The sequence below is a fragment of the Dasypus novemcinctus genome, chromosome 15 (genome assembly GCF_030445035.2).
Source record: "Dasypus novemcinctus isolate mDasNov1 chromosome 15, mDasNov1.1.hap2, whole genome shotgun sequence".
Taxonomy (NCBI): domain Eukaryota; kingdom Metazoa; phylum Chordata; class Mammalia; order Cingulata; family Dasypodidae; genus Dasypus; species Dasypus novemcinctus.
Genome location: NC_080687.1, coordinates 63,670,955 through 63,687,187, shown reverse-complemented (window position 1 = coordinate 63,687,187; position 16,233 = coordinate 63,670,955). Strand labels below are relative to the sequence as shown.

The window sequence follows — 16,233 nt, the reverse complement described above, 5'->3', positions numbered from 1 at the left end:
CATTTGAGCAACATGGAGGCTGTCAGGAGGTAACTCTTATGTACCCTGCAGCTCTAGGCCTAGCTGAAATTCCAAGTACACAGGCTCATAAGCATAATCATCAGTACCAAGGGTCCATCATTGGACCATACTTCTTCCCTGGTCTTTGTCCTTGTACTTGGGGGATTGTTCTGTTCAATTGGGGAATGTGACAGAGCTCCCCAGGATGGGAACTCAGCACTCCCTCAGTTGTCATGTGTAACTTTATCCACTATGACAATATCCAACGAACTTCTGAACATATCTATATACCCTATATGCATGCCCTGGAGAACTCCCTCCCACCCATGCATCCCCCATCAATGACACCCCACACCAGTGTTCCTCCCCGGCCATAGTTGAATTCCTCTGTGATCCAAAACTTCTTCAAAAATGAAGCTTAATATATTGCCAAATTCAATTAGTAGGAAAATGAAATAGTTTTGACAGGCTTAAAGATTAGAAATAAAATACATAATTTAAAAAAAACTAAAATAAAGTAAAAAATAAATTGGGGTATTAAAAAAAGAAAAATATCATAAAACTTTGTTTTTAATGTTTTGCCTTTCACCACAGTAATAGGTATTGCCTGGCATGTACAGTGGCAAGGTGATCTCCTTCATTCCTTCCTCAGTGCCTATATCCTTTTTAAAAAAATTTTGTCTTCTAAAAAGTTTTAGATCATAGTAAAGTCACATATACAAAATAGGGGACTCCCATATACCCAAGGATTATTTTTACATCCTTTTAGTTTGTAACATTTATACTATTTTATAACAAGTTGTTAGGTCCAGTATTAATGATTTGGATCTATATTTAAGTAGAGTCAATTTTAGATTTGAAAAGAGGCAGTTTTATCTACTGACTGCTACTTACTCAAGGGGGCATGATCTTGGGAAAGTGGTAGGTTCAATTTGGGTTTGTTGTTTCATAAAAATTTCCTACTAAAGTGTAGGTCCCATCATTCCCTAGCTTTAGTAGCTTACACCTTGAGATGGAAAAATCATGCAGGTAGGAGAACAGCATGGTCTACAGTGAAACCCCACAGCTTATAGTTGATTTATTTGTTGATTTATCATTGCTCAAACATTCTGCGTAATGGTTCCTTTCTCACCTCTTCCTCACCAGATCTGTAGACTATGCCTCTAATTTTAAAGATAGTTGGGAGATGGGAGAGAGATAATAAATATGGCTGTCTACATATGTCTCTTAGTCAAACTTTTACCTCTACTACCATCTGGCAGTATAGAATTAGACCCTCACACTATCCTTTCCCCAAACATGATCTCAGTTCTTATGGATACAATTAAAAAAAAAAAATGTCTGCTTCTTTGGGCACTCTGATTTTCTTTCAGAGAAATTTATATTTTTGATCAAGATCTAGATGGCAGTGAATTAACTTTTGGCACTCTTGTTGGGTTTAGAGAAAGCTTCTCTTTGTATGTAACTGTGGTGGATTGAAACTATATGTACTCCAGAAAATTATCTTCTTAAAGCCTAATCCATTCCTGTGGATGTGGACCCATGGTAAATAGGATCTTTTGATGAGGCTATTTCTGTTCTGGTGTGACCCACCTCATTCAGGGTGCATCTTAATCCTCTTACTGGAGTCTATTACAAGAGAAAGGAATTCAGACACAGAGAGAGAGAAAGCCAGGGAAGGAAGACGCTGAAAGCAACGAAATGCATATGAGAAGGGAGAGACCAGCAGGTGCTGTGATGTACTTTGCTGTGTGACAGAGTACTCCAGGATTGCCAGCAGCCAGTCTTCAGTAAGAAAGAATTGTTTTGGTGATGACTGATTTGGTCATTCTAACAGCCTTAAAACTGTAAGCTTGTAAACTAATAAATGTCTGCTGTTTAAGCCAACATATTTCATGGTATCTGCTTTCAGCAGCCTAGCAAATGAAAACAGTTACATAAATAAAGCTCAAAAATTTCCATTTTAACCACCTTTGAGTATACAATTCAGTGGTATCAATTACATTCACAGTTTTGTACTGTCATTACCAATAATCTATTAGTTGAAATCACTTTGAACAGATACTCTACACCTATTGAACAATAACTTCCCCTATTCCTGGCCCCCTAACCTTTGGTAACCTTTAATCTACTTTCTGTTTCCATAAATTTGCTCATTCTAGGTATTTCACTAAAGTAAGATCATGCAATATTTTTTGCGTGTGTGTGCCTTATTTCACTCAATGTGATATTTTCATGTACATCCATGTTGTAAGCATGTATCAGAACTTCATTCCTTCCTATGGCTGAAAAATATTTCCTTGTGTATATATACCACATTTTGTTTATCTATTCATCCATTGATGGGCACTTGGGTTGCTTCCACCTGTTGGCAAGTGTGAATAATGCTGCAACGAATATCGATTTGCAAGTATCTATATGAATCCCTGCTTTAAAATATTTGGGAATATATCTACAAATGAGATTGCCAGGTCATATGGTAATTCTATGTTCAATTTTCTGAGGAACCACCAAACTGATTTCTACAGTGGCTGCACCATTCTACATCTCCATCAACAATGTTTAAGTGTTCCTATTTCTCTGCACCCCTGCCAACACTAATTTTCTTCCTTCTTTTTCTTTTTTTGAGATTAAGCCAGTGATTTGCAACTTTTATTAAAATAAACTTCATCTAAAAGCAAGGTCATTTACAACTTGATTTCAACTAAAATTTCTTTGACAGTTGAAATTTTACATTAAAATTGCAAAATTTCAACTACAGAACAAAGTACACATTCAAGACACAAGTTTACACTTTAAAAATGCTAGCCTTTATATCAACAAATAAAGAATGCTGCTCATCAATTCCCTTTAAACTTGTGGTCCAGAATACATTTTCCATTTAAAACATTTTTAAGCAATCTTCTGTACAGCACAGATGACTTCTAATGGGAATTGGTATATAGTCTGTTCTTGATGAAGACAATACTAGACAGATGGTGCCTGATGCCTGGGTAATTCTGAATGTGACAAAACCAGTGAGACCCATTAAGATATTTCTCCTTTTCTTGAACTGTCAGGTCAACTATAAAGCGATGAAGTCCGTAGTACAGTAGGGTATCTGCTAAGGTAAAGTTATAACCTGTAAGGTAAACTTTGTCTCCAAGCTATGAATTAAGATCCTTTAACAGAGTGCAGATATCATCTTTATTGTAGTGGCCGTCAACTTGAGTTACCCTGTATTCTAACCACTGTTGCACCATAGCTTTTTCTTCTGTGACACTCCCAAGCAAATATCCTTTGTTGGCTTTCTTGACTAGGTGGGCTGCTTTAGTAGTCAATCCTGTTAGACTGGGACCATTGTTGGTTTGAAGAACTGGAGCCTGGCGCTTGCTCTGGGCACTGTATTTATTCCCTCTGCTCAACCCCATGACGCTTCCTTTTTTCTTTTTTAAATTGTAGTCATTCTAGTGGCTATGAGGTGATATCTCATTATGGTTTTTACTTGCATTTCCCTGTGACCAATGATAATGATTATCTTTTTAATGTGCTTATTGGTCATGCATATATCTTCTTTAGAGAAATGTCTATCAAGTCTTTTGCTCATCTTTAACTGGTTGTCTTTTTGTTGTTGAAGTGTAGCAGTTATTTATAATCTTGATATTAAATCCTTAGCAGATTTGTGGTTAGCATTTATTTTCTCCTATTGTGCAGTCGTCATTTCACTTTCTTGATAATGTCCTTTGACTTACAGAAATTTCTAATTTTTAATTTTAACGAAGTCCTTTTTCTCTATTTTTTTCTTGTTGCTCATACTTCTGGTTCCATATCTAAGAAAGCACTTCTAAATCCAAGTCTATGAACTTTTCCTCTATGTTTTCTTCTGTACTTTTTTTTTTTTTTGGTATATGTGTGTGTGTGAAATGTCACTATCTTTTATAAAAAGTACTTGAGCCTATTCTGGACTCTATTCCTATTTCATAGTTCTCTGTACTAATTTACTTGAGATTCTGAGGGGATCTCCAACCTAGATCTTTTCCAGTACCACAGGAGGTTTTTTGTTTTTTTTTTTTTAAGATTTATTTACTTATCACTCCCCTTCCTCCCCCCCCCCCCCCCCATTGTCTGCTCTCTGTGTCCATTCACTGTATGTTCTTCTGTGTCTGCTTGTCTTCTTTTTAGGTGGCACTGGGAACTGATCCTGGGACCTTCTAGAATGGGAGAGAGGTGCTCATTCTCTTGTGCCACCTCAGCTCCCTGGTCTGCTGTGTCTCTTATTGTCTCTCCTCTGTGTCTCTTTTTGTTGTGTCATCTCTGCTCAGGCCAGCTTGCTGTGCAGGCCAGCACTCCTGTGTGGGCCAGCACTCCTGCTTGGACCAGCACTCCGTGTGGGCCAGGTCACCATGAGGGCCAGCTTGCCCTCATCAGGATGTACCGGGAATTGAACCCTGGACCTCCCATATGGTAGACAGAAGCCAATTGCTTGAGCCACATTTGCTTCCCAGGAGGGTTTTTTAATGATGGTGTTAAGCATGGTGAGGAACACTCTGCTATGTTAATGGCTAAAGATCTTGCCACTGAGCTGTTTCTGGGATTCAGATATCTGAACTGAATGGAATAGAAATGAAAGATGGACTTCCCTATGATCCAAAAACGCTCAAGGCAATCACTCCTACCACTTCTGTTTTGATCAATGCTGAGCTGCATCAAATGTCAATATATTCCAACATAACTTATCCGTCAGTTTTCTGTGCTTTCCTTTCAGCTTTGGAGTTGTGCCTCTATGCTGCTGACCCTACTGTTATGGCTCCAGCTGAGCATGACTGTTTTGAGGACTTCTATAGCCCCATGGGATTGCCCAGCAGTCACCAGTTCTGTATTATGCACACCCACATTTGTACATTTTCAAATGCTTATTTCTCCTACTTTACCTTTCCCACATCTGCCATCTGTGAAGTAGCAGCAAGTGTAATGTCTTGTCTCTTTGGCAAATCCATTTATTTTCTAGAAGAACACTTTATGTAATAAAAAACAGAAAATGTTAGCTGCTCTTTCTCTCTTCCTCCTATTGTGTATTTCCCCTGTATTAGTCAGCCAAAGGGGTGCTGATGCAAAATACCAGAAATGGGTTGGGTTTTATAAAGGGTATTTATCTGGGGTAGGAATTTAAAGATACCAGGCCATAAAGCATAAGTTACTTCTCTCACCAAAGTCTATTTGGAGCAAGATGGCTATCGATGTCTGCGAGGGTTCAGGCTTCTTGCGTTCTTGTGTTCCTGGGGCTTGCTTTACTCTGGGTTCAAGTTTCCTTTCTTTCTGGGGCTGGCTTCTCTTCCTCTGCAAGCTTACTTCCTGGGGCTCCAGCTTCAGCATCAGACTCCAACATCAAAACTCCAACACCAGAAACAGCAACTCTGTCCTTTGCCATGCCTTTTGTTTGTGAATCCCCACCTACCAAGGGGTGGAAATGAAATGCCCTAATGATATGGCTCAATCAAAGCCCTAATCATAAGTCAGTCAGGCCCAGGTACAGATCAGATTACAAACATAATCCAATATCTATTTTTGGAATTCACAACCATATCAAACTGCTACATTCCCTTACAAGCAAAATCTTCCCCAGTAACTTTGCCCTAAAGAACTCCTTGTAGGTGTGATGTCATGTTCCCCCAAATACTCTTACCCTATCTAATGTAACTCCCAATAATTCAGAAGATACATATATATATATATTTAGTGTATATATACATACGTATATATATATATACACACTAGAAACTTGATGCTTTAGACAATGTAATCAGTATTTCTGTTGAACACCTGCAAAAACAGGAGTTTAAATTTTATCATTTATTCATTCAGAAAACAATCTATTGCACGCCCTAGACCATATGCTGGGGTTATAACAAGGAACAAAACAGACATGTTTTCTATATACTTGAATCCCTGGTCCCATTTTTTTTCAACTCTGGGCTAGTAAGATCTATAAAATCTAAGATCTTCTAACTGTTACCTCTGAAGAATCAATACACTAAGAAGTCAATCAATTAACTCATCATACCAAAGTGATTAATTGATGCTAAATAATGGAGATAGTAAGGAGGAAATGTTCTTATAAAGAACCTTATAAAGACTCAGAGACAGGAAGTCAGTGGGAACCAGAAGAGAAAGGAGTGGACATAGCTATGTGCCATGCAGCAGGGATTCAAGCCAAGGAACCTTAAGGACTGTGGTAAGCCAGCACGGGAACACTATGACCCAGGGTGGAAGCCAGCTTTCTACCTCTGAAACCCTGAGACAATAAATTTCCAAGTTTAAGCCAATCCATTGTGTGGTGTTATAGCAGCCTGGCAAACTAAGACAGAGCCACAGTATTTTGTAGCATATCACTGCTTGGAATTTACTTTTTAAACATTCCCATTAGGTTGTTGGGAACATAAAGTATGAAAAGGTGTACTAGAGTGTGGCAGAGCTTAGCAGTTATGCATTTCTAGCATTTTTTTTCTCTTGAACTATCTTATCACCAATTCTTCATAACTAGGAAAATGAATAAATGTTGTGAAGAACATGTTGAATCTAAGATGAACGTTGTTGTAATTTTATCAAGCATGCAAAGATGTCAGTTTAACTATATCAGGAAAACCATTTCAAGAATTGGCAGGTAATTGGAATCTTCATTATTACATGCTCAAGTGAATGGGAAATGAGAATTGCATAAAACAGGAAAGATGGAGCACTTTGATGTTGCTTCCAAGTTTACATTTTATTTGAACAGAATACCAAGGAGAATGGGCTTGTAAGCAAGTGAAAACATTCTTACTATTAAATGGCTTTCTCCTTGATTGCATACAAATTAGAGAATATCAATGACACAACATAACAGAATTAAGCAAAAGCTAAAACATAACATTATAACTATACTCAGAAACAGAAATGTTTAGACTGTGCCACCTTCAGGAAGAATTTGAGAGTCAGCATGGATTATGTATGTACTCTTCTCTCCCTACACCTGATATCTTGATATCTTCATCCTATTCCAAAGCTTCAATTACTACCTTTATAAAGAAGATACCCACGACTAGAATGAGTATCCTGAATTTCTCCTTTATAACCGGAGTCTTGATTTCACACTACCTAAGAATAGTAGTTGGTGTTTTGCTATCAAAGCTTTGTTTTCAATAAGGACATTATGTTTCCTTTGAAAACATTCCTTGCAGAGAAATCTCTATATCTCCATGAGATTTATTTCCTATTTCTTGTCCATGATGTATCGTGTATAGTGCTGGTCTACATTGCTATTTTTCCTATTGGGTAAGCATTTATTATTACAGCATCCAACAGTAATAATCAGTCACTCATTCAACATTTATTAAGCACATACCATTTGCCAAGCTAATGGCAGGCACAGCATGAGAAAATGGTAAATGAAATCCAGTCTTTACCCTTGAGAATTTCGTTGTCCATTGGAAGTACTCTGATATACAGATAGGTAAAGGTACAATAAATTGGGGGTAACTACAAAAATAAAGGTAGAAACAATGCGCTCTATGGATATAAGGAGAAACTAATTTTGTCAGGCAGTGTTAGGGGAAAAAAACAGGCTTTTGATATCAGTCTTAAAGGATGAAAATGAGATGGGCAGGCTTAGAAGAGAAGACGTGAACATTTGAGGCAGAGCACCTGGAATGTGCATTGGTCATCAAAGGATAATCTATGATGGTTATCTATAAAAGATGGTGACAAATTCAATGTGGCTGGGGCTTGGGGTAAGGGGAATAACTGCTGAAATGTTAGGTTCTGGTCACATTTAAAATGTCCTTAAATGCCATACTTAGGAGTTTGAATTTTGTGTTCCAGAAAATAGACATCTGGAATTTAAAGCAGATGAATGATGGGAACATATTTACTTTTAGGAAGGTAACTTTGGGAGCTCTGTGTAGGATGGCTTTGCGGAGGAGACTGCAATGAGATCAGAGAGAAAGCCAATGTAACAATCCAGATAACAGTTGATAGAGACCTGAAGCACGTTTCAGGCAGTAGCTTGGGAAAGAAAGGAGGGAAGAGTCTCAAGAGAAGTTTCTGAGGAAGAATTGACAGGACTTGCTAACAGTTTGTATATATAGTTCAAGGAAAAAAAAGAAATAGAATCTGTCTTTGGAAATTTTACCTTGGGGAGACTGAGTGAACCATGAACGACAATAGGAGAAGTAGGTTAGCAGAGAAAAATTTGTGAATTTATTTTTGGCTGTTTCCACCTGGCGAGTTTGAGGGACATTCTTGTGTACCTGATAATTGGGCAGTGCTAAATATGAGAGGCAGAATGACTAGGAATGGAGTTTAAGAAGTTGTTAGTAAATAGATCATGATGAAAACCAAGGGTTTCAATAAAAAAAATCAATGTATATCTTATTTTGTTTTTTTTAATAGAGAAAAATACTCTTTTTTTAATGTTACATTAAAAAAATATGAGGTCTTCATAAACTCCCCATCCCCCTCACCCCACTCCTCCCATAACAACAACCTCCTCCATCGTCCTGGGACATTCATTGCATTTGGTGAATACATCTCTGAGCACTGCTGCACCACATGGTCAATGGTCCACATCATAGCCCACACTCTCCCCCAGTTCACCCAGTGGGCCATGGGAGGACATACAATGTCCAGTAACTGTCCTTGCAGTACCACCCAGGACAACTCCAAGTCCTGAAAATGCCCCACATCACATCTCTTCTTCCTGCTCCCTACCCTCAGCAGCAACCGTGGCCATTTTCTCCACATCAATGCTACATTTACTTCCACTACTAATCACAATAGTTCCAGAATAGAATATCAGTAAGTCCACTGTAATCTATACTCTATTCCTCCATTCTGTGGGCCCTGGGATGGTTATGTCCACTCCACCTCTATATCGAGAGGGGGCTTAGAGTCCACAGGGATGATGGATACAGTTCTCCTGCTTGCAGTTGTAGACACTCTTGGCTCCCTGGTGTGGTGGTTGACCTTCTTAACCTCCCCATTAGCTGGCTGGGGTAAGTCCAATAAGCCAGAGGGTAGGAGTTACAAATCTGTTGAGGCTCACAGCCTGGCTATCACATGGACAGTCCAGAGATTCAGGTCCCCTGAGTATACACTAAACCAGGGCCAAACACAGGTCTGGTAAAATAACAGGAGAGGCTTGTGAACAAAGATCACATCTGGCTCCAACTCCATCACAGTCAGGAACACAAACTCCAAAGTAGGGCCAACTGTCTCCTACATACTTTAAAGCAAATTGTGAATGATTTCCCCCATGCATTCTTGCCATAGTGCATCTCTGTGACTCTGCACATACCTTTGCCATAGAGCTGATACCTGCTCTATTATAATTGGTTATTCATTTATCTGTCTCTCCAATTAGACTGAGGCAGGGGTGCTTTCATTCCTGGAAGTGCTACACTTGGTACCATAACTGACACATAAAAGACTCACTCTTCTCCTGGGCTGCTAGGGACTGGGAAATAATAATAAGCATTTGTTTCTCAATGTACCCACCATTTCAGTGAAATAGCCTCCTATCAGATCTGCTTGTCTCAGTCTTATCCACTGCAAGGCTTGCTGCATATTGCTGTTAGACTATCAGTCCTAACTAAGCACTTGGCAAATCAAGACTCATCATTCTTTCACTCAAAAACCTTTAAATCACTTCCCACTACGTATAGAATTAAGCCCTTCCTTATCACTGTTACTCTTCTCTTGACTATTTTCTTTGCCATGCACCCTCCATGGTTCGATTACATTTCCTCAAAACGTGTTCCCTTCATTGCCTGTAATTGTGCTTTTGTTCCCCTGGCTGGAATGCCATTCCCATCTGGTGATACCTGTCACAACTCCCTTCAACTCAAGGCTGGGTCAAATATTAGCAACCTCCAGAAAACATCCCCTTGTCCTTCACAAAAGGAATCTGTACTCCTACAGAGGTTTTTTTTTTTTTTTTTTTTTACCTCTATTATACCACTAAACCACATTATGTCTTAAATTAATAAGTTTGAGGTTTATATCACACAAGCTGTCTGAGAAAAGGGTTGCCTTGCTCATTTTCGTATCACCCCAGATTAAACCATGGTGCCTCGTATAGAGTGATTAGACAAAAATGTAGATCAATTGTCTATACCCCCTCCTGTTTTTGTCTCTTGAAAAATATGAAACACGTAAGACTCATTTTCACTCGGTGTATTCACTTTGATTCCCTGCCTTAAATTCTTTTTTTTCATTTTTACTCTGACTTCCTGCTTAAATTTTTTTTCACTTTAATTTCTATCCAGAGCCAAGGCTAATAATAAACAAGAATCCCAGTGGCTATAGAATCAATTCCCCACAAGACCAGCCTTCTTGTTCTAGAATGGAAAATACCAGTAGAAAAAGAAATTGTTTATTCTGATCATGAACAGATAGTTTCTTACTTAGGAAAATAATCAACTCATTTAAAAGTTCCTGATTTCTTTCAGAAAAGGAACAAATAAAAATATAGCCAACTAAATGAGATCTGGGCTGATATATTGGGATAATAGAAAACTGAATCTTAAAAACAAAGGTGTTCAATTTCTTAGTTTTCTCTTTGGTAGAAGGATATTTAGTCAATTTTCATGGACCTTAGACAGAGCCAAAGATCAGTATGTTAAAGTTAATCAGTAATTCAAAATGCCTTTTTCGTGTATTTGGAAGAAAGAAAAGGAGACAGACTGCTGTGGAAGTATAAGATGTTATTTCTGCAAAAATACTTGTATCTCCACCAATTTTAAATGTCAGTTTTCTCTCCGTAAGTTTATTTTACCTGTCTACTTGGATAAGACTCAGAACTATCCATGTCTGCAGAATATTATCTTTATTTTGTATATTTTGCTGTAGATCTTTTTATCATACTTTGTGTACTGAATGTTGAAAAATTTGAAGCCATATTATAAAGCAGATACAATTCAAGACTTTACTGGGAAAGAATCACAAATTCGACTGGAATGAAAACAATATGATCTGGGAAAACAAACCAAAAGGAGCTGGACTGATATTTTAAAATAATGGGTTATATTTCTCTAATCCTTGAAATGTATTTACGTATTGTATCCCATAATATATGTTCTTAAGATTTGAGAATAGCATGGAAATTTGGAGATGAACTAGATCACTAGAAATACTTAATGGATAAGGAGTACGAAATAGAAATGCTATTTACCCTAAGACCAGAAATCAGTAACAGAGCTTAAATGAGAATTTTCTTGTGATTCCAAATCTGTAACTTCTTTACTCATCCTATGGTGCTTACATTGTCTGAATTTAAAACTAAGGAGGCATATTATTGCAGTTGGATTTTACTTAAATGTTAATAGTGGGACAGATTATTTAAAAGCAGAAGATACAAAGGCACACCACTCTTTTGTTTATTTTTGTCAATGTAGAGATTATATGCTAGTGCTTAATCCAATTTTCATGGTCTTCTTTAAATTGGCAAAGCTGCAAAGTAAGAGAAATCAAACACTGGTGTTCCATGCTTAGTGAATAATTGTAATACAATTTGATATCCATCATCAAATATTAAGAACCCTCAGTAGATGAGACCATTCAAAGTTAAATACAGTGGATCATTATGTTCAAGGGATCTGCATGCTAAAACAATGAAGACCATCTTACAAAACAAAAAACAAACAAGGAAACAAATAAGCTCCTTTAGAAATGTGAGTTGGGGATGTACTAGGTATTCACCAAAAATAATATTCCCTGGATTTTTGGATTCTTGGAGCCCATCATCCAAGTTATAACAGCCCTGTGAGAAATTATATGAGAGTATACATCAGGAACAAAAAGCTTTGAGTCAAGGTAAGAGTATATAATGTGTAATAAACTGATATCCCTAAACTTTTGAAAAATATTTTCTAGAGGAATGGCCACAAAAAGTCCCCTGATTCCTGAATTCATTATTCAGGCTTTGAATATTCAGGTGCACAGGTCCAAAATGTGCTTGGCAATATTTCCGTGTTTTCCTGAACCCCATGGTGTGCACAGCTGCTTGTAAAAGTAAGGAAGTGCTGGCGAAGGTGATGCACAGTAACAACATTTTTTATTCCGGGCAGACTTCAGAGGGTAAGAATTTGGAAGAGGTAAAAGCTTATGACGGTAGTCTTAATTAAGGAATATTATTCACTTTAACACTTCGAAAGTCATCTAAAATAATCTGTCTTTTAGATTCTAAAATTTAGAAGGTATCTGTTACTTCACTAGTTTTCATATGTCCCTGGGAAACACTAACAACCACTGGCTGAACCTGAGTGAGCTACAAGGATTGGTTCGGAAGACTGAAAACCTAAACTGACCCCAGTTCACTTCTGTCTCCTACAGGGACTATTTTAGTCCTGTCTTCCCAGTGATCCTAATGCTGTGTTTTAAAGTAATCCTTACTCTTCATGTCTAAGAGGAGACATGCCTCCATGGCCTTTCAAATATAATGGAAAGAATGTGGGATTTGAAGCCTAGTTTTATCACTTACAGACTGTGAAGATGGGTCAGTTGTTTAATTTCTCAGACCCTCACTTTTGATATCTTTAGAATGTTATGATAACATTTACGTTTGGGGTTTTTGTTGTGAAGATTAAATGTGGCAGACACAGAGTAGGTACTCAATAAATAATAGGTTTAAGCATATATAATCCAACCGCTCCCCAGATACCTGGTGAACATTCCATTCAAGGGCTAGGCCAATTTTACTGCACACAGTTAAACTATGTTTATCTTAGTCCCTGAGCCAAATGGTAATTTGTTTGTGTATGGAATTGAACAACTGTGGAGGCAGAAGATTTTCTCCCTCACATACTTGGGATGAATTCTCTCCTGAGGCACCATACCTCTGTCTGTCTGTCCAACCTCATGGACATCCCATGCCTCCATGCCTCTCAGGCCTTTCTCCATTGCACAGAGAAGAAGCCTCTCTGAATCTGGTGCTTTTTACCCACTTACTCTTCATTCTCTGGTTAACCTTCCTCCCAAATCTAACCAGTAAGCTCTGTGAAATTCTCATTATCATATACGTAAACTTCTCACATATTCAGTTTCTTTATAGGTCCCTATTTCCATCTTGTTGCTTTGATTGGTCTTTGTGTCTGTATTAAGGATACCAATATCTTTTTGCCATGCTCAATCCAAGAGTCAGTCATCAGTCCTCATCATAGTTGATATCTCACCACTTACAACAATAATGCCCTTGGCCAAGGCACCATCATCTCTCACCTAAATTGATACCATAGCCTATAAACCAGGGATCTCTGCTTCTACCTTTACCACCTTAGCACATTCTCAACACAGCAGCCAGAGTGATCCTTATAAAACCTAATTCAGATCATGTCACTTCATTGCTACTTCAGGTCAGGGTGCATGTTGTTTTATCTTTGTCTAACTGGTGCTTATAAATGGAACTTAGCAGGCACTTAATAAATACGTTGCTGAGCAAATGAAAGCTAAGAAATTAAGGAGGAAAAATATGCCAATCTCTTGCCATATCCTCTGTTACCCTCTTGAGAATTTGTAACAATCTCTTATTTTGCTTTTAACTTCACGCTGTTTTACTTGATGAACAAAAGCATTATCAGAGATACATAGGACAGATGTGTTTGCTGAGACCAGAGAGATCGTGATGTTCCCAAAGTCACATTGCCAATGAGATTGAGAGCTTGGGCTAGAACTAAACTTTACTCCTCCAAGTAGCTTGCTCTCTTCATTATGATATATTTTTACACAAGCTCAGTGTTCTCCAGATTTGTCTATCCAAAGGTATAGCTTTACTATGTATGTTATTTTTGGAAATATCTCCTATAAAGGTCAAAATTTGACATTACAGGAAACCATCAAGTGGGTATAGAAGCTTGGAAGTCAGTTTGGATCCCCTTATGAGCTTCTTTCCTACATACCAGCTTCAGGGTACACACAACATAGAAACTTTGGAAACAAGAACTATTATCACATGCTTGCAAATAGTCTCAACCAAAATTTCAACCAGGAATGATATATAATCTACAATCTAAAAAACCTGATTTTGTTACTGGTTTTCATTATTACATTACATTTGTACACTCTGGGGAAAAATTGATAGAGAGCACCCAACTTATTATTAAAATCAGATATTCAAAAGATATTTAATATTATTGTCTGAATTGACAATATGAAAACTGTGTTTACTGGATGAATTTATGGTATTACAATATCTGGAAGTGACATAAATAATTACTTCGTGAATAATCATCTTACTTCGGGACATTGCTAACAAGAGGAAGGGTTTGTGGGGGGAATCTGGAAAGGGGGAAGGAGTCAGTGTTAATTTCTTTGTATACTTCCTGGAAAGTGGATTATTAAACAACAAAATCCAAAGTAACAATAGCAACAAGAAAACTCTGTCTTTCCAAAGTGTTTGGAGTCCTAGAACAGGTTATCTTCTGATATTGAAACATGTTTTGGGATGACTTTTCTCTCTACAGATTGGAAATGATGATCAAGAAGACTCATGATTCTTTGTTACTGACCCTACAACTCAGCCACTTAGAAGCCTCAATTTTTAAAATAAATTTGACCTTTTGTTCACCTTTAGTCTTCATCTTCATTCAAGCTCCCATACTCTTAAATAATTCTTCAAATTAAAACAATAATAATGTTTGAGAAATTTACTTTGCATTCCAAGAGTGCTTTGTCTAGGTTTAAGGGTTTCTAGCCTCTGAAAATTGAACCCACATAACCAAAAGCATTTTACAATGTTTTGAACTTCTTTTTTAGTGATAGGCATCCTCTGTGTGACATCAGAAATTTTCATTTGTGCTATTCCAGATAGGTAGATGACAATGGGAATAGAATCACATTTCTTCTTTCCAGGAGGAGCTCTAAGTGATAAAGTACACAGTCTCACCAAAGCCACTGTCAAAGGCAATGGGGCTCCTTTGGTTAGCATTAGGGAGCTCAGATTCCCCTATTCCTGCTGGGCCCACTGCAAACATTGCTTATTTACAAGGGAACTGTCATTAAACAAAACAAACAAATAAGCAAACCACAAGCTCACACTTTGAAGAAGCCAGTTCTTTGCTAGTCACAGGTTTTACATGAATAGCTACAGCCGCAATGGGACAAGATCTTTTTGCAGAAGACACCACAGCCTGTTCAGGAGCTCCCTGATGCTTCTACTTCCATGGTCCAGTGCTATGGCCTGCTCTCTCCATTGCATGCCCCCAAAAGCATTCCTGTGGTGGGCAACAGTCCTTGTACAGGCATATGTCACATATCCACAGCTAGAATATGAAAGTGCTTTGGGAGGAGTGTTTTGGAAGCAATGGAACAAACTATTTTTGTTACCATTTCTCCTAGAAGCGTATTTGCCCATACAGATTGATCATGTGTAATGATTATATGCAATTCATTTGTTTCTGACTACGTATTCTAGTTTGTAAAAGCATGATAATGCTCAATTAAGAATAATTTAGGAAATGTATACAGAGGTATTTCAGCTGGTGAAATATTCTATTTGAAAACAGATGCATAAAATCATTATAATCCGAATCTAGAGTACACTTTTTTGAAGAGCCCCCTTAGGGCATTTTCACATCATCATATGGTAAGGATGCACTGAAATATTAAAAAGTGCTAGCCTCTCTAAATAAATATAAATGCCCCTATATTAAATAAACTTATGGATAAAATGCATCCCAAGGGCAGTACAACAAATTCAGGTGACTCTCTGAGAAGCAATAGAAGATGGTGGGTAAGATTCAGGTTTTAGAATCAGAAAGATCTGGGTTCAAATTTGAATGCTGCAGTTTATTAAGTTGTATGAATATAAGTAAGTGACTTAATTTTTCCTGAAAAGTAAAGAGCTGATCAGTTACTCTTCATAATAAGTTTTCAATAAGTGTTATAGTTGTTATAGTCCATTTTATGCTGTCTCTCCCTGTATCCAATTAAAAGTTTAGTTATTATAGCTTATATATATATATGACTTAAAGTCATTTAAAATTTCAGTAGTCTCAATAATAAAAGATGTAGGAGAAACAAAAGATGAAAGAAAATACGTTTGATAATACATACATCTGTTGTAGTGGATCTTTCTCTCTTACTCTATGTATAAATATATGTATACACACATATGTACATATACATTCATACACTTAAGTATATATATACACACATATGTAAGAAGTAGGGGAAAATGAGATAAGATCTTAGTAATTAATAACTGATCTCTAATTATATTTGATT

General features: G+C 37.4%; 2 long non-coding RNA genes and 1 pseudogene across 2 annotated transcripts in view; 1 reads left to right on the top strand and 2 right to left on the bottom strand.

The window, feature by feature from the left end:
* The window catches only part of LOC139436533 (uncharacterized), a 226,341-nt gene that overhangs the window by 85,272 nt on the left and 124,836 nt on the right, over positions 1–16,233 (bottom strand). The window lies entirely within an intron of this gene.
* Positions 2,925–3,410, bottom strand: LOC101411633 (eukaryotic translation elongation factor 1 epsilon-1 pseudogene; annotated as a pseudogene).
* On the top strand, positions 11,948–14,574 carry LOC139436493 (uncharacterized). Its single transcript, XR_011645755.1, has 2 exons — positions 11,948–12,090; positions 14,472–14,574. It is a non-coding gene; the product is annotated as an uncharacterized lncRNA (long non-coding RNA).